The 18,613-nt window shown below is 37.4% G+C and overlaps 1 protein-coding gene and 1 non-coding gene across 12 annotated transcripts in view; one reads left to right on the top strand and one right to left on the bottom strand.

Moving 5' to 3' along the window:
• STK33 (serine/threonine kinase 33) overlaps positions 1-18,613 on the top strand; it is a 229,368-nt gene that overhangs the window by 41,924 nt on the left and 168,831 nt on the right. The window lies entirely within an intron of this gene.
• On the bottom strand, positions 4,498-4,613 carry LOC115893776. The gene has a single exon (XR_004053831.1).

Below are 18,613 nucleotides of genomic sequence, written 5' to 3'. Positions count from 1 at the left end.
CTAAACTGAGAGCTTAACCTGTGGAACAGATAATACTTGATAAATGCTAAAAATAGCAGTTCAGACATTTCTCCTAGAGGTTAAATTTTCTTAATTAAAACCAGATGAAATGAAGTCTGTTAGTGAACACTGTTTTTACTACATGATTGTCATGCCACCAACCTGGAAACTAGCACCAGGGGCAGGAAAAAATGCTAAGGTTTGTGAATTTGGCTATGCCATTTTGTTGGCTTTGTGCTTTGGTTGTCATAATATGGCTGCTGAAGGTGTTGGGAATGTGTGAGAAGGTGTACTAGTGATAATGCTCATGATGACGGGAGAAGATCCTGTATTCCTGAGCAAAAACTAGATTTGATCGAATGCTATATTTACCAGTGCTGTTTATATTTTGTTGCTTTAAAGGCAGCAATTTTATGAAGAAGATTGTAGTTTCATGGAGGCAAGTGGACCCCTACATTTTCTAGGGTTTGGCCATGTGAATTATACCAATCTATTTAGAAATAGTGGCTGTTTTCTATTAGAGAGTCTGTGATTCTTCAAAATCTTGTGATTTCATTGAACTCAAGACATTTGAGGAATGGGAAATGATTGCAGTATCCAGTTGGCATTAGCTGTTTGTATTTACATACCCACACAGTCAGTTGTGCTATATTAACACTTGTTTTGAGAACGTGAATTTACTGCAATGCCATTGATATATTAGGAAGCAATTTGAGCGTAAATGAATTTTGTGTTTGCCTTATCCATGATTTTGTCAGCAAGAAACACCAAGTGAACACAAAATACAGCACACAGTTGAACCAAGCCCAGCAGGAACACACAAAACAGACACATGTACATACCTGGAATATCTACCAGCTACCTCAGTTCACAAGTTTTGAGCCACACCCACTCACATTTGGTGTCACACCTTTCCTTCTGATTTCAGATAACCTTCTTTCTGGCACCCATGATTAATTCAAAAGCTACAGTCTTTCAAATGTCTATATCTATAAGTAAACTTCAGGTCTTTTTTTCAAGGTAAGATGCCATATATTTATGTTTCCTAACCATTTAACATGTATAAAAATGCTATGATTTTTTATTAGGTTTCATGTGTGTGTGTGTGTGTGTGTGACTGACAAAGATTTGGAGTTTTGTATCCCTAGCTACATTTCCATTTCCCCCGTAAGTCCTTGTTTGTGCCATTTTTGCATAGTGTAGTGATTTTTAGGAATGTATTTCCTTATAGTGAAACTGACTATATCTCTTTGAACAAATTTATGCTGTTCCTTTTTCCTTTTCATTTTAAGTTTATGTAGTGCATCTGATTTGCAATAGTTGAACAAACACCCCCCTGCAAACAAATGAATGATGGAAATCTTATTTTTCCTTTTGCTGCAGGTAATTCATTGTACCAAGTTAGCTCAACATTTCTAGTTTTAAACCAACTTCTCTAGTTACTTATTGGCAGTTGGTTAGGCCTTCATGTGTCCTAGCAAATTGAGTGATTTTTCTAAGTTAAATTTTTGTGAAGGGATGCAACTTGAGATAAGGTCCCAAATGCCTCATGTTGAACTCCTTTGGACTTCTCTAGACTTCTGTGACTTGAGGTTCATTACATTGCTAATCATCTGTGTTTATTATTATATGAAGAAAGCCTTGCACCAAGTTTGTGGCATGAAGTAAGTATGTAGATATAAACAGCATGTGATTGAAAACCAAGTATTTATTATTTGGAAGTGAATTACTTGTTTTTTTTTTTTAAAAAAGCATAGTCATCTTTTTTGAGGGTTTTTTCTACTCCAGTGACGATACGGGTTAAAGTAAAAATCTTTCATTGAATGAAGTTCCTTTTTGAGGTTCTAACATGATATACATGAATAAAGGAGTTACAAGTCTATAATTGCCTTCTTTACATCTGACTTATAATGCTTTCTTGTGCCCAGGTTCTGTTCCTTATTCTAGTTCACTTAGTAGTTGCACTAGGAATTATTTCTGTAAAAATATGAGAGATAGGAATGTATATTTTGACTTGAATATTTGTTTTAAGGTTTTCCGTGGGTAAGTACAGGTTTTTATTCTGATTTTGGCACATAGGAATTCAGCTTTAAGTTGAAATTTAAGACTTCCTGACTTCCTTTTTCCTTCCTTCCTTCCTTCCTTCCTTCCTTCCTTCCTTCCTTCCTTCCTTCCTTCCTTCCTTCCTTCCTTCCTTCCTCCCTCCCTCCCTCCCTCCCTCCCTCCCTCCCTCCCTCCCTCCCTCCTCCCTCCTTCCCTCCCTTTCTTTTCTTCTCCTCTTCCTTCTCCTCTCTCCTGTCTCCTCTCCCCTCTCCCCTCTTCCCTCTCCCCTCTCCCCTCTCTCCTCTCCCCTCTTCCCTCTCCCCTCTCCCCTCTCCCTTCTCTCTTCTCCCTTCTCTTCTCTTCTTTTTCTAGACAAGGTCCCCCTCTGTTGCCAAGGTGGAGTGCAGTGGCACAATCAAGGCTCACTGCAGCCTTGACCTCCCAGGCTCAAGTGATCCTCCTACCTCAGCCTCCCAAGTAGCTGGGACCACAGGCATGCACCATGATGGCCAGCTAGTTTTTTGATTTTTTGTAGAGATGAGGTCTCACTATGTTGCCCAGGCTTAAGTGATCCTCCTGCTTTGGCCTCCCAAAGTGTTGGGATTACAGGCATGAGCCACCATGCCTGGTTTAAGATTTCTTTTAATTTTCTTTTTGAAAGAAAGTATCTTAGTCAATAGTAAGTGCATCTAGCAAAGAGGGGCATTACTATGGTGACACTAAAATCTGTTCTTCTCTTCTTCATTCATTCATTCTTCATAGAACAAATATTTGTTAGGTGCCTAATATGTGTTAAATCATTTTAGGCTCCGGAGGATATAATGATGAGCAAAAATACAGTATTTCCCCTCACAGTCTAGTGGGGGAAATATACTTTAATTAATTAGTGACCAAAATATATGCTTATAAATTGTGATAAGTGTTATGAAGAAAGTGTACAAGTTCCTTTGAAAGAGAAAAACAAGGGGACCCAATTTGGATAAGTGATTTAAAAAAGGCCTTTCTGAAGAAGTGACATTTAAACTGAAGTCTACAGGATAAGGAGTTTACTGGAAGGGAAAGGGGGTGGAAGGATTTCCGGGCAGAGGCAAGAGGTTTTGTGATATCATTTTATAGTACTTATGACCTTTTTAGATGCTTATATAATTAGGTACTAGTCTATGAGCAAGACAGTTTATAGAGCTGTGTTACTGAAAAGATGCATATAAATTACATTTTTATAAATGAATTCCTGAATTCCTGCAGGCTTACATTATACTCACTGTGCTATATCATCTGCATTTGATTGATGTTCAGTTACTTCAATTACTGCTAGATTGATCTTTCATAAAGCACAACTTTGATGATGCTTTTTTCTGCTCAGAAATCTTTACCAGCTCCCCAATTACCCGATAAAATCCAGACTTCTTAGCCTCATGGTCAGGCCCTCCCTAACTGGCCCTAGTCTCAATATTCTATTTCAACTTTACTCCTATTTCTGAGGTACTATCTTGGCCAACAGAACTTCTGGACGATCATGGGTGCTTTCTTGTGTGCCCACCTTCACTTGCATTGCTTCTCTTTCCTTACAGTCTGTTCACCTTGTTCTTAGACTGCCCAAATCCTGTGTATATATCCGGGCCCATTTCAGATGTTAACATTTGATCTCAGTGTCTTCTCTGATCACCCCAGCTGGAAGTCACTTCTTTTTCTTCTGACTTCTTATGCCATTTTTATTTTTACTGTTCTTTAGGTACTTTTCCCTTCTTCTTTTTAAAAAACTTATTATTTTTAATTGACATCATAATCATATACATTTGTGGGGTAGAATGTGATGTTTTGATACATGCACACAGCATGGAGTGATTAAATCAAGCTAATTAACATATCCATCACCTCACTTTTTTTGTGGTAAGATAATTACAATTAACTTTCTTTATTATTTTTATTTTTATTTTTAAGATGGAGTCTTGCTCTATCACCCAGGCTGGAGTGCAGTGGCTCAATCTGAGCTCACTGCAACCTCTGTCTTCCAGATTCAAGTGATTCTCCCACCTCAGCCTCCCAAGTAACTGGGATTACAGGCGCTCACCACCACACCCATCTGCTTTTTGTGTTTTTAGTAGAGATGGGGGTTTCGCCATGTTGCCCAGGCAGGTGTTGAACTCCTGAGCTCAGGCAGTCCACTCACCTAGGCCTCCCAGTGTGCTAGGATTACAGGCAGGAGCCACAGCGACCAGTCAGTTTCTTAATTCTTTTTAAACGTGCAATATGCTATTATTGACTATAGTCACCCCGCTATGCAATAGATGTCAAAACATTCCTCTTGTCTACCCTTTGACCAGCAGCTCTCCATTCCTTCCCTCCTATTCCCCCCAGCCTCTGGTAATCACCATTCTACACTCTCCTTTATGAGTTTGACTCTTTTAGGTTCTACATATAAGTAAGATTGTGTGGTGTTTGTCTTTTGTTTTCAAATGCCCAAGGGAGGTAAACAAGGCTGCCCAGATAATGATTCTCAAGGGCTATCTTGGCCTCCAACCCTGGCTGAAGAGAAGAAAGATCCCCTATGGCCCTGGGGGAGAGAGGTCCTCTGTCTTTCTGTGCCTGGCTCATTTCACTTAACGTAATGTCCCCCAGGCTTATCCACATTGTTGCAAATGACAGGATTTCCTTCTAAAAAAGGCTGATAGTATTCCATTGTGTGTGTGTGTGTGTGTGTGTGTGTGTGTGTATATATCACGTTTTTTAACCATCATCTGTTGATGGGCACTGAGGTTGTTTTCACATCTTGGCTATTGAGAGTAATGTTGCAGTGAACATGGGAGTGCAGATCTCTCTGACATACTGATTTTGGTGCTTTGGGTGTGTACCCAGCAGTGGGATTGCTGAATCATATAGTAGTGATGTTTTTAGTTTTTTTGAGGAATCTCCATACCGTTTTTCGTAATAGCTGTACTAATTTACATCCCCACCAGCAGTGTACAGGTGTTCCCTTTCTCTGCATCCTCACTAACACTTATCTTTCATCGTTTTGATAACAGCCATTCTATAAAAAAGATAAAACCATCATCTCATAATGGTTTTAATTTGCATTTCTCTGATGATTAGTGATGTTGAACATTGTTTTCATGAACTGGTTGGCTATTTGTATGTCTTTGTATAAATGTCTGTTCAGGTCATTCACTCTTTTTTTTTTTTTTTTTGAGATGGAGCCTCACTCTGTCGCCCAGACTGGAGTGCAGTGGCATGATCTAGAATCACTGCATCCTCCACCTCCCAGATTCAAGCGATTCTCCTGCCTCAGCCTCCCCAGTAGCTGGGAGAACAGGTGCATGTCACCATGCCCAGCTAATTTTTTGTATTTTTAATAGAGATGGGGTTTCACTGTGTTAGCCAGGATGGTCTTGATCTCCTGACCTCGTGATCCACCCGCCTCAGCCTCCCAAAGTGCTTGGATTACAGGCGTGAGCCACCGCACCCAGCCAATTCATTGATCAGGTTATTTGCTTTCTTGCTATTGAGTTGTTTGAGTTCCTTACATATTTTGGATATTAATCCTTTGTCAGATACATTGTTTGTAAACGTTTTCTCCTACTCTGTGAGTTGTCCCTTCACTTTGTTAACCTGTTTCCTTCGCTCTGCAGAAGCTTTCTAGGTGGGTGCCATTCCACTTGTCTATTTTTGCTTTTGTTGCCTGTGCCTTTGGGGTCATATCCAAAAAATCATTGCCTAGTCTAATGTCACGGAGCTTATCATAACTCTGTGTTTTCTTCTAGTAGTTTTATAGTTTCAGATCTTATATGTAAGTCTTTAATCCATTTGGAGTTGATTTTTATATATGGTATGAGATAAAAATGCAATTTCATTCTTCTGCATGTGGATGTTCATTTTTTCCATCATCATTTATTAAATAGGGTATCCATTTCCCGTTGTGTGTTCTTTGCACCTTTGTAAAAAAAGAAAATCAGTTGACTATTAATGTGTGGGTTTCTGGGATTTCTGTTTTGTTCCATTGGTCAGTGTGTCTATTTTTATGCTAGTACCATGCTGTTTTGATTTTGATAGCCTTAAGATGTACAGTCATATAGTGCATAACAACATTTTGGTCAATGATGGATCAGATATACAGTGGTGGTCCCATATGACTATAATGGAGCTAAAGAATTCCTATTGTCTAGTGACATTGTGGGTGATGTGACATTGTAAGGCAACACATCACTCAGGTTTTTGTAGTGATGCTATTGTAAACAAACCTGCCATTGCTTCTCGGCCTTTTGGCTAAGATCAAGTGTAACAAACCTATTGTACTTCCAGTTGTATAAAAGTGTAGGACATGTACTTATGTAAAGTATATAATACTAGATAATAATAAGCAATTATGTTACTTGTTTATATATTTACTTATATATGATATGTATACCATATATATATATATATATATATATATATATATATATTTTTTTTTTTTTTTTAAAGACAGAGTCTCCCTCTGTCACCCATGCTAGAGTATAGTGGCTTCATCATAGCTTACTCTGCAGCCTTAAACTCCTAGATTCAAGTGATCCTCCTGCCTCAGCCTCCTGAGTATCTGGGACTATAAGTGTGTGCCACATACCTGACTAATTTAAATTTTTTTTTATGTGTGGAGATAAGGTCTCAGTGTATGGCCCAGGCAGCTCTTGAACTCCTGGGCCCGAGCGATCCTCCTGCCTTGGCCTCCCAAAGTGTTGGGATTATAGACATGAGCAATCACCCGGCCTATATTATGCTCTTTGTTATTTTAGAGTCTGTTCTTTTCACTTATTAAAAAAAGTTAACTCTTAAGCAGTCTCAGGCAGGTCCTTCAGGAGATATCCAGAAGCAGGCATTTTTATCATAGGAGATGACAGCTCCATGCTTGTTATTGCCCCTGAAGACCTTCCAGAGGAACAAAATGTGGAGAAGGAAGACAGTGATATTGATCATCCTTATCCTGTGTAGATGTAGACTAATGTGTGTGTATGTGTCTTAGTTTTTAACAAGAAAGTTTAAAAAGTAAAAAAAAAAAATGAGTAAAAGAACTGAAAAATAGGCCGGGCACGGTGGCTCAAGTCTGTAATCCCAGCACTTTGGGAGGCCGAGGCGGGCGGATCACAAGGTCAGGAGATCGAGACCATCCTGGCTAACACGGTGAAACCCTGTCTCTACTAAAAAATACAAAAAACTAGCCGGGCGAGGAGGCGGGCACCTGTAGTCTCAGCTACTCGGGAGGCTGAGGCAGGAGAATGGCGTGAACCCAGGAGGCGGAGCTTGCAGTGAGCTGAGATCTGGCCACTGCACTCCAGCTTGGGTGACAGAGTGAGACTCCGTCTCAAAAAAAAAAAAAAAAAAAAAAAGAACTGAAAAATAGAAACAAGCTTGTAGAGTAAGGATATAAAGAGATAAAATAGTTTTGTACAGCTGAACCTCTGTTTGTGTTTTAAGCTGTGTGTTATTAAAAAGAAGCAAAAAGTTAAAAAAATGCAAAAAGTTTATGAAGTAGAAAAGTTACAGCAAGCAAGTTGATGTCAGCAAAATGACAGAATAGAAGATCCTCTGGCATCACTTTCCCTACAAAAATACAACTAGAAATGATTTAAAAACAAGAATACCATCCTGAATATACCAGAACTTGGAGGAGAAACTGAGAAACCCCATCGACTCACAGAATCGAGATAAGCGTTAAGAGAAAAGGTCATTTCAGTCTGTGCCACTTCCTTCCCCAAGCTGGCATAATGCCACTCACAGAGAATTTTTCTAGACCTATGGCTTGTAGGGTGATAGGAGGGAATTGGAGGTGGGCATTCATTCTCGCCACTGGTCTGGAATCTTTGTGAGAAGCCTACTCGAGATGCACTCCATAGGAACCACTGGGAGTACCAGGAGGGTTGTACCATCTGGGGGTGAATTGGGGGCACACAGAGGCACTGAGCACAGTGACTGGTGTGCAGATCTTGGTGGCTCTTTAGCTCTCCAATCAGCAGGGACACCATATTGGAGAGACAGACCAGTGTCATAGTGCTGCAAGGGCACAGTTCATGGAAAGGCTGGAATACCTAGCAGGATTTTCCACAAAGCCTAGGCATTTGAATCAAGCCTTCCCCTGACCTAGAAATGACTTAAAGGCCGGGATTAAGTTCTGGTGCCCATTTATGTTTTTCCTAGATTAGGAAGCAATAACAGCACAGCAATATAGTTCTGGGGTAAAGTTTTAGTTCTTACGCTCACTACAAGTTCTGCGCAGAATGGGAAAAAATGACAAGCCAGAGTTTAAGTTCTGCTTTGAAGAAGTAAAGGTCTAACACCACCAAAGAACACCTGCAAAAACTAGTGGAGGCAGCTCTCTCCTTAAATGTGCAGTCATCAACAAAAAGACACAAGGATTGTGAAAACTCAGGGAAATATAATACCACCAAAAGATACTAACAGAGCTCTAGCAGTGTTCCCAGAAGCATTGCAGATCTATGAAATGTCTGATTAAGAATTCAGAATAAGGCCAGGCATGGTGGCTCATGCCTGTAATCCTAGCACTTTGGGAGGCTGAGGTGTGCAGATCGCTTGAGGTCAGGAGTTTGAGACTAGCTTGGCCAACATGGTAAAATCCTGTCTCTACTAAAAGTACAAAAATTAGCCAGTTGTGGTGGTAGGCACCTATAGTCCCAGCTACTCAGGAAGCCAAGGCAGGAGAATCACTTGAACCCAGGATGCAAAAGTTGCAGTGAGCCAAGATTGCACCACTACACACCAGCCTGGATAATAGAACAAGATTCTGTCTCAAAAAAAAAAAAAAAAAAAAATTGAATTCAGAATAACCCCCTTAAAGAAGTTCAGGGAGTCGTTTTGCCTGCTGCCATCCATGTAAACTATGACTTGTTCTTCCTTGCCTTCTGCCATGATTGGGAGACCTCCCTAGCCATATAGAGCTGTGAGTCCGCTAAACCTCTTTTTCTTCCAGTCTTGGGTATGTCTTTATCAACAGTGTGAACACTTACACTGTAAATTGGTACCAGTAGATTGTGGTGCTGCCGTAAATACCCAAAAATGTGGCAGTGACTTTGGAACTGGGTAATAGGCAGGGGTTGGAACAGTTTGGAGGGCTCAGAAGAAGACAGGAAGTGTGGGAAAGTTTGGAATTTCCTAGAGATTTGTTGAATGGCTTTGCCCAAAATGCTGAAAGTGATATGGACAACTAAGTCCAGGCTGAGGTGGTTTCAGATGGAAATGAGGAACTTGTTGGGAACTGGGGCAAAGATGACTCTTGTTATGTTTTAAAAAAGAGACCAGTGACGTTTTTCACCTGCGTTAGAGATGTGTGGAACTTTGAACTTCAGAGAGATGATTTAGAGTATCTAGTGGAAGAAATTTCTAAGCAGCAAAGCACCTAGGTGACTTGGGTGCTGTTAAAGGTATTCAGTTTTATAAGGGAAACAAAGCATGAAAGTTCAGAACATTTGCAGCCTGACAATGCAAGAAAATCCTGGTTGGGTGTGGTGGCTCACACCTGTAATCCTAGCACTTTGGGAGGCTGAGGCAGGTAGATCACAAGGTCAGGAGTTTGAGACCAACCTGGCTAGTGTATTAGTAGAAGGAAAGAAATAATAAAGATCAGAGCAGAAATAAATGAATTTGAGGCTAAAAAAAATTACAAAAGATCACCCTGCAACTATTGCTATTTTAAATTACATATTCTGGGACCTTATTGCATATTATGTAGAGTTTCAAACAAAAGTATTTTTGTAAGAAGAATTATTACTATCATCAAATAATATTTCTTCAAAATTGTTACAATAATTGTTTGTTCATTAATTATATAGTTACATAAAACTTTTGCAGAAGATGCTGATATATCACTGAAAGCCGTGATTCGTTCAGAGTGATATTTGTAATTACGGAAATACAAAGTACAAAGTTAGTATTTGACATCTATTTGAAATCATGTTACAGAAACACTGACTTTTAAGTAAAGATAAGCTGACTTAAAAAATCAATGAATTTAAAAGTTGTTTTTTTTTTAAATCTGAAAATCAATAAATCTTTGGCTAGACTAAGAAAAAAGAGAGAAGACCCAAATAAATAAAATCAGAGATGAAAACATTACAGCTGATAACCACAGAAATACAAAGGATCATTATAGAATCTCACGAACAACTATGTACCTACAAATTGAAAAACTTAGAAGAAATGAATAAATTCCTGTATACATAACGTATAAGAATTGAACCATGAAGAAATAGAAAACCTGAACAGACTAATAGTGATTTATGAGATTGAAGCAACAATCAGAAGTTTCCCAATAAAGCTCAGGACCCAATGTCTTCACTATTGAATTCTCACATATGGGTAAAGAAAAGCTGATATCATTTGTATTCAAACTATTTCAGAAAATTGAGGAGGGAATAGTCCAAACTCGTTCTACAAGGCTAGCCTAGCATCACTCTCACACCAAAACCAGGCAAAGCCATAAAAGAAAGAAAAAAAAAAAAAAAAAAAGAGAAAAGAAAAGAAAACTACAGGCCAATATCCCTGGTGAACATAGATGCAGAAATCTTCAATGAAACACTAGCAAACCAAATTCAACAACACACTGAAAAGATCATTTACCACAATCAAGTGTGATTTACACCAGGGATGCAAGGATATTTCATCATGTATAAATTAATGTGACGTATCTGATTAACAGAATCAAGAGCAAATATGGTCATTTCAATAGATACTGAAAAAGTATTCAATAAAATTTAACATCCCTTCATGATAAAAACTCTGAACAAACTGAGTATAGAAGGAACATACCTGAAATCAATAGAGACCGTATATGACCACACCACAGCTAACAATTTGTCTATCAGTTCTAACCCTTTTTTGGTGGAGTCTTTAGGTTTTCCTAAATATAAGATCATGTCATCTGTGAAAAAGGATAAAATTGGCTTTCTCCTTTCCAATCTGGATGCCCTTTATACAAAACCAGCATGCAAAAATCAGCAGTATTTTTTATACACCAACAGTGAACAATCTGAGAAATTAAGAAAGTAATCTCATTTACAATAGCTACAAAAATATAAAACACCTAGGAATAAATTTAACCAAAAAATAAGGCACCTGGGAAAAAATTTAACCAAAGAAGTAAAGTATTTCTGTAATGAAAATGATAAAATATGAAGAAAGAAATCAAAGAGAACACAAACAAATGGAAAGATGTCCCATGATCATGTATTGGGAGAATTAATATTGTTGAAGTGTTCATACTACCCAAAGTGATCTACAGATTCAATGCAATCCCTCTCAAAATACCAATGACATTCTTTACAGAATACAAAAAAATTTTTTAAATTTGTGTGGACCCACAAAAGACTGAATAGCCAAAAGAATTGTGAGCAAAAATAACACAGTTGAGGGCATCACACTTTTTGACTTCAAAATATATTATAAAACTATAGTAACCAGAACAGCATCGTAGTGGCATAAAAATGGACACACAGACCAATGGAACAGAATAGATAACTCAGAAATAAATCCATACATTTATAGCCAACTTATTTTCAACAAAGGTTCCAGAAACATGCATTGTGGAAAGGACAGCCTCTCTAATACATGATACTGGGGAAACTGTATATCCATATGCAGAAGAAGGAAACTAGATCCCTATCTCTCACCATATCCAAAAACAAAATGAATGCATTGAAGGTTTAAATGTAAGACTTGAAACCATGAAGCTGCTAGAGGAAAACATTGGGGAAATACTTGAGGACATTGGTCTGGGCAAATTTTTTTTTGTGTGTGTGGTATACTTTAAGTTCTAGGGTACATATACACAATGTGCAGGTTTGTTACATATGTATACATGTGCCATGTTGGTGTGCTGCACCCATTAACTCGTCATTTACATAAGGTGTATCTCCTAATGCTATCCCTTCCACCTCCCCCCACCCCACGACAGGCCCCGGTGTGTGATGTTCCCTTTCCTGTGTCCAAGTGTTCTCATTGTTCAGTTCCCACCTATGAGTGAGAACATGTGGTGTTTGGTTTTCTGTCCTTGCGATAGTTTGCTGAGAATGATGGTTTACAGCTTCATCCATGTCCCTACGAAGGACACGAACTCATCCTTTTTTATGGCTATATAATATTCCATGGTGTATATGTGGGTCTGGGCAAAGATTTTTTTGGATAAGACCCCAGAAGCACAGGCAACAAAAGCGAAAATAGACAAATGGGATTACATCAAGTTAAAAAGCTTTTGCACAGCAAAGGAAACAATTAACAGAGTGAAGCAACAACCTACAGAATGGAAGAAAATATTTACAAACTCTCCATCCACAAGGAATTCATAACCAGAATAGATAAGGAACTCAAACAATTCAGTAGCAAAATAATGAATAATCTGATTTTAAAAATGAGCAAATGACCTGAATAGCTTCTTAGAAGAAGACATGCAGGGCTAGGTGCAGTGGCTAATACCTGTAATCCCATCAGTCTGGGAGGCTGCAGCAGGCGGATCACCTGAGGTCAGGAGTTTGAGACCAGCCTAGTCAACGTGGTGAAACCTTGCCTCTAAGAAAAATACAAAATTAGTCAGGCATGGTGGCACGTGCCTGTAATCCCAGCTACTAGGGAGGCTGAGGCAGGAGAATCACTTGAACCTGGGAGGCGGAGGTTACAGTGAGCCGAGATTGCGCCATTGCACTCCAACCTGGGCAACAAGAGCGAAACTCCGTCTCAAAAGAAACAAACAACAACAAAAAAGAAGACATACAAATGGCCAACTCTATATGAAAAAATTCTTGTCGCTAATCTTAAGGGAAATGCAAATCAAAACCACAATGTGATATTTTACGTCAGTTAAAATGGCTATTCTCCAAAAGGAAAAGTAACAGATGCTAGTGAGGATGTGAAGAAAGGGAGAAGGTAGTGCACTGTTGGTAGGAATTTGAATTAGTACATCCATTATGGAAACATTATGGAGGTTCCTCGGAAAAGTAAAAATAGTCTACTGTATGATCCAGCAATCCCACTGCTGGATATTTATCCAAAGAAAAGAAATCAGTATATCAAAGGGATACCTGCATTCCCATGTTTATTGCAGCACTATTCACAATATCCAAGATATGGAATCAACCTAAGTGCCCACCAGTGGATGAATGGATAAAGAAAATGTGGTAAATATACACAGCGGAATATTACTCAGCCATAAATGACAATGAAATCCTGTCATTTGCAGCAACTTGGGGGGAACTGGAGATCATTATCTTAAAAAAGCCAGGCACAGAAAGACAAATATTGCATGATTTCACTCACGTGGGGGATAAACAAGTTAATGCCATAGAGGTAGAGAGTGGACTGATGGTTCCAAGGAGCTGAGAAGGGTAAGGTAGTGGGGATGAAGAGAGGTTGGTTAGTGAGTACAAAAATATAGTTAGATAGAAGGAATAAGTTCTAGGGTTTGATAGCACAGTAGCATGACTATAGTTAACAGTAATTTTATATTTCAAAATAGCTAGAAGACAAGATTTGGAATGTTTCCAGCATAAAGAAATGATAAATGTTTGAGGTAATGGATAGCCTAATTACCCTGATTTGATCATTACATGTTGTGTGAATGTATCAAAATCTCACAGGTACCTCATAAATATGTGCAATTCTCATATATCAATAAAATGTTACAGTAAGCTAGAGTTAATTATTGAAGAAAGAAAAAGTTTTAAAAATAAATTTAGTGTAGCCTAAGTGTACAACTATTTGTAAAGTGTACAGTAGTATGCAGTAATAACCTGTGCCTTCACATTCACTCACCACTGACTCACTGTTGTACCCAGAGTATCTTCCTGTCCTGCAAGCTGCATTCGTGGTAAGCGCCCTATACAGGTGTATCATTTAAAAAATATTTTATCTGTGGTTTTACTGTACCTTTTCTATGTTTAGATACACGAATACCATTGTGTTACAATTGCCTACAATATTTAATACAGTAAAATGCTATACAGGTTTGTAGCCTAGGAACAAGAGGCTACACCACATAGCCTGTGTGTGTAGTAGGTTGGACCGTCTAGGTTTGTGTAAGCGCACTCTATGGTGTTTGCACAATGATAAATTACCCATTGACACATTTCTCAAAAGTATTCCCGTTGTTAAGCAACGCATGACTGTATTTTGAAATTAGGAGATATGAGACCTCTAGCTTTGTTCTTTTTGCTCAAGATTGTGTTGGTCATTCATCTCTCTTCTTGTTTTGAAGTTATTTCTAGGCATATCTTACCTTCCTAACTAGACCTTTATGTTTCTTGAGACCAAAGCCTGTGAAGGATGAGTCTGCTTCTTTCACAGTGCATAATACAGTCCCTTGCACGTGGTAGGCTCTTAATAAAAATTTCTTAAGCTAATTTATAAGTTAATTGCTGGTGGCTAGATTGCCTTGAAAGAGTACTTAGTAATCTTTAAACAAATGCATCAGGGGACTGATATGCATATAAATACTTTGTAACATTAGTAATTTTAAATTTGTATTTTCCTTCAAAGGTATACTACTTGATTGGGATATTTGTATTTTGTTTTGCCCAATTTAGTGACACTGATTCACAGAGATTATTTTAGATTCATAAATGGTGCTGTCATTTCTATTTTTGCCTCTCTTTTAAAGGTTTGCATGCTCATTTAGCTGTAAAAAAGGATGAAAAGAACAAATCAGCACCCTCACTGGTTGTTGATTCCCAGTAGAAAGATACAGATTTGAAAGCATGTCTAGATAATGGATTTATTTTGATTGTTTTGGGTTTTCCTCGTGCATGTGGCTTCAGATGAGGTTGGAATAACCCCACAAAGAATTTCCTTATTCATTGGTTCATTTGGACTTACACTTCTGGTAGATAGCTTCCTATTTGTAAGTTTTTATTAAAAACCATTTCCTTTTGAGAAGTTGTCCCCTTCACTTCTCTCTGAATAAACATTTGAAAAGCTTTTGGATTGCTCTTCAATCTATGACTGTAAGTAGGACCATGTCATGGTTTTAGCTGATGCAGTTTTTAGAAAATTTCTTATTGGAATAACATTATCTCAGGGAAATATTTAAATATAAGAGGGAGTGATCTATTTCTCATAGAAACATTTGTCTCTAAGGACAACTAAAACAAAGTACAGTAGCAGAATAATGTATAAACATTTATAATTGATTTAGTATTTGTAATTTATCTAACATTATTATTTTGGCTAGAAGCATTTAAAAATAAGTCTCTTTTAGTTATATTGTTTTTCCCTATGCATAAGTGGTAGGTTCTTTAAAGGGAAGTAGTTTGGGAATTCCATATGTTTATGATTAACTATTGTCCTTAAATTTTAACCCTGGAATAATATATGGTTCTACAGAAAACAATGAGTATATGTCAATTATCAGAGGCTCTATTTCTTTGAATATATAGTTGACTTCTCTTACAAAATTATTAAGTAGATAGTAAAACAATTGAAAAATTTGAAAAGCTATAAAGAAAAAATAAAATGTACTCATAATTTTCTTTTGAGAAACAATCATTCTTCTAAGTATTTGTTAATCAAATCAATCTGTAACTACATGAAGGATCCATGTACATATATGTATATGTATATTATATATATGTATATTTATATGTATTTATATACATGCATATATATAAAAATATATATAATTTCCCTTTGGGATCGTTTTCATATTAGATTAAATTGGGAATGCCAGAGTCTTGTAAGTGGGAGTTGAACAATGAGAACACATGGACACAGAGAGGGGAGCATCACACACCAGGGCCTTTTGGGGGGTGGGGGGCTGTGGGAAGGAAAACATTAGGAGAAATACCTAATGTAATTGACAGGTTGATGGGTGCAGCAAACCACCATGGCACATGTATACCTATGTAACAAACCTGCACATTCTGCACAGTATCCAGAACTTAAAGTATAACAAAAAAAAAAAAAGAAAAAAAATCGTTTAGTATTATTTTGAACTGGCAATTGTGAATTACTATTTAAAAAAATCACATGGGCATTTTAACCTTTTCTAGTTGCATTTTTCGCACGAGTGTTTTCTTTTATATTTTTAATGTTTGTGGGTACATAGTGTATATATTTATGGGGTACATGAGATATTTTGATACATGCATGCAATGTGTAATACCTCATGGAGAATGGGGTATCCATCCCCTCAAGTATTTATCCTTTGTATTACAGATAATCTAGTTACTCTTTTAGTTATTTTAAAATATACAATTAAGTTATTATTGACTATAGTCACCCTGTTGTGCTATCAAATAGTAGGTCTTATTCATCCTTTCCATTTTTTTATGTACCCATTAACTATTCCCATCTTCCCCCTACCACCCACAACCCTTCCCACCCTCTGGTAGCCATGCTTCTACTTTCTATGCCCATGAGTTCAATTGTTTTGATTTTTAGATACCAAAGATAAATGAGAACATGTGATATTTGTCTTTCTGTGCCTGGTTTATTTCACTTAACATCATAATCTCCAGTTCCATCCATGTTGTTGCAAATTACAGAATCACAATGAGTATTTTCTAAAGAGTATTTAAATTTTACTTGTTTGATCTTGACTTGTAAATTTGAAATAACTTGGTTTATGAACAAATGTGGCCAAATAAAATAATAGTGTTTTAATTCCCATAGTTAAAAATATATTTTTGAACTCTTAATCACTGAAGAAATTTGAAATATTTGAGTGACAATTAAATGGTGAATATGTGTCCCTCTTTTAGATTCCTTGGAAAACCATATCATAGGGCAAGATCCTTAATGGACGAGTGATTTTTCATCTCTTTAGTCAGATTTGCCACCCTAGGGGAATCTAATGAATGACTAGATAAATATTTTGAGAACAAAACAGAGTCTGCATTGGGCGGCATCACATTGATGGAGTAGTAAGAAGCTATAAAGAGTGAAAACCAGGCCGGGCGCAGTGGCTCATGTCTGTAGTCCTAGCACTTTGGGAGGCTCAGGCGTGTGGATTGCTTGAATCCAGGAGTTCAAGACCAGCCTGGGCAACGTGGAGAAACCCCATTTCTACAAAAAATACAAAAATTAGCCAGGTGTGGTGGTGTGTACTTGTAGTCCCAGCTACTCAGGAGACTAAGGTGGGAGGATCGCTTGAGCCTGGGGAGGCAGAAGTTGCAGTGAGCCAAGGTTGTACCACTGTACTCCAGCCTGGGTGACACTTAAAAAAAAAAAAGTGAAAACTAAATCTTTTCATTTATTAAAATTCATTAATTCATTTGGCAAGTATTTTTGCATCATTCAAGCATATTTGATCATGTACTTGCTATTATTTTAAAAAGGTCAGTATTTCTCAGTGTTGGCCCTATTGACATTTTGGAGTGGGTAATTCTTGTGGTGCAGCCGTATGCATTTTAGATGTTTTGCAGCATCCTTGGTTTCTTATCCTCTAGATACCAGTAGCACTCGCCTAGTTGTGACAACTAAAAATGTCCCCAGACATTGTCAGCCATCCCCTGGGAGGCAAAATCTCTTCCGTTGAGAACCACTGTTTTAGATGACAAACATTTTAAAAGCAATATTTTTGAAATGTATTTTGTGTTGTTTCCCTATTTCAGATTTGTACATGTTCCATGTGATTTTTCTCTGGCAGTACTTCCTGGGCAGTGCCCTATCTGAAAATTGAGTTAGGTTTCATGATGACATATGGAACTAGCCACATTTATCATAGAAATATTGAAATAAAACCCTTATATTTTAAAACTAATAGTTGATTTAATCGTGATTCTGTAACATTTATGACATCCTGAATCAAAAAACCTACTATTTCTTGATCTTTTGAAAAGTACTTTGTACCTGTGAGCAAATTCTTACAAAGAAACCTTCTAATGCTTATTTTTCCTCCTTTAAAAATGATCCTATTCATCTTTTGTTTTAAAGGCTCTGTAACTTATTGGTACTGCATAAAAATTCCATTATTATAGAGACTGTTCTCTTTGCTTCTCTGCTGCATCTTCTTCTGAAGTTATGAGAGATGTGAAACATAGTCTGAAAATTCATTCAAAGCTTTAAAACTTATTATATCCAGGAGAGACAGATTTAAGATTGCTGAGGTTTCTGGTTGAAGTACTTCAAGCAGAAATCCATACTCCATTAGATTCTCTAACATTGTGACCTTAATTTCTCAGATATTTTGCTCTTTAAATTGAAAGTAGTATTTTAATACAATTTAAGTCTTTTGGAGGGGCTTGTAGTACCACAGACATAAGTTGTAAAACATTTGAACAAATGAAAAGTAAAATAGCAATGAATTTAGGACTGTATAGTTTTATATTTTTTAAATTTCAAAATATATAGTGATATAAAGATATGTATGGAGCATACTTTATGCACTGGAGTTGGGGGAAAAGCTATTTAGTAGGGAGTTGTTCATACTGTACTTAAACAGAATTTCTTTCATTGGCTATTTTTCTTGGTGTTTCCTAAAGAGTTTCTGATTAGGAGTGGTTGTTAAGTTCTCTGAAGTTAGAAAATTTACTTTGTATAAAACCGTGGTCTGGGTGAAATGAAAATCCACCTGGACAATAGCTACTGAGTTATCTTGCTTCAA

This window comes from Rhinopithecus roxellana, chromosome 15 (genome assembly GCF_007565055.1).
Source record: "Rhinopithecus roxellana isolate Shanxi Qingling chromosome 15, ASM756505v1, whole genome shotgun sequence".
Classification (NCBI taxonomy): domain Eukaryota; kingdom Metazoa; phylum Chordata; class Mammalia; order Primates; family Cercopithecidae; genus Rhinopithecus; species Rhinopithecus roxellana.
Note: the sequence above shows the minus strand (reverse complement) of the source record. Positions and strands in the feature narration are given on the sequence as shown.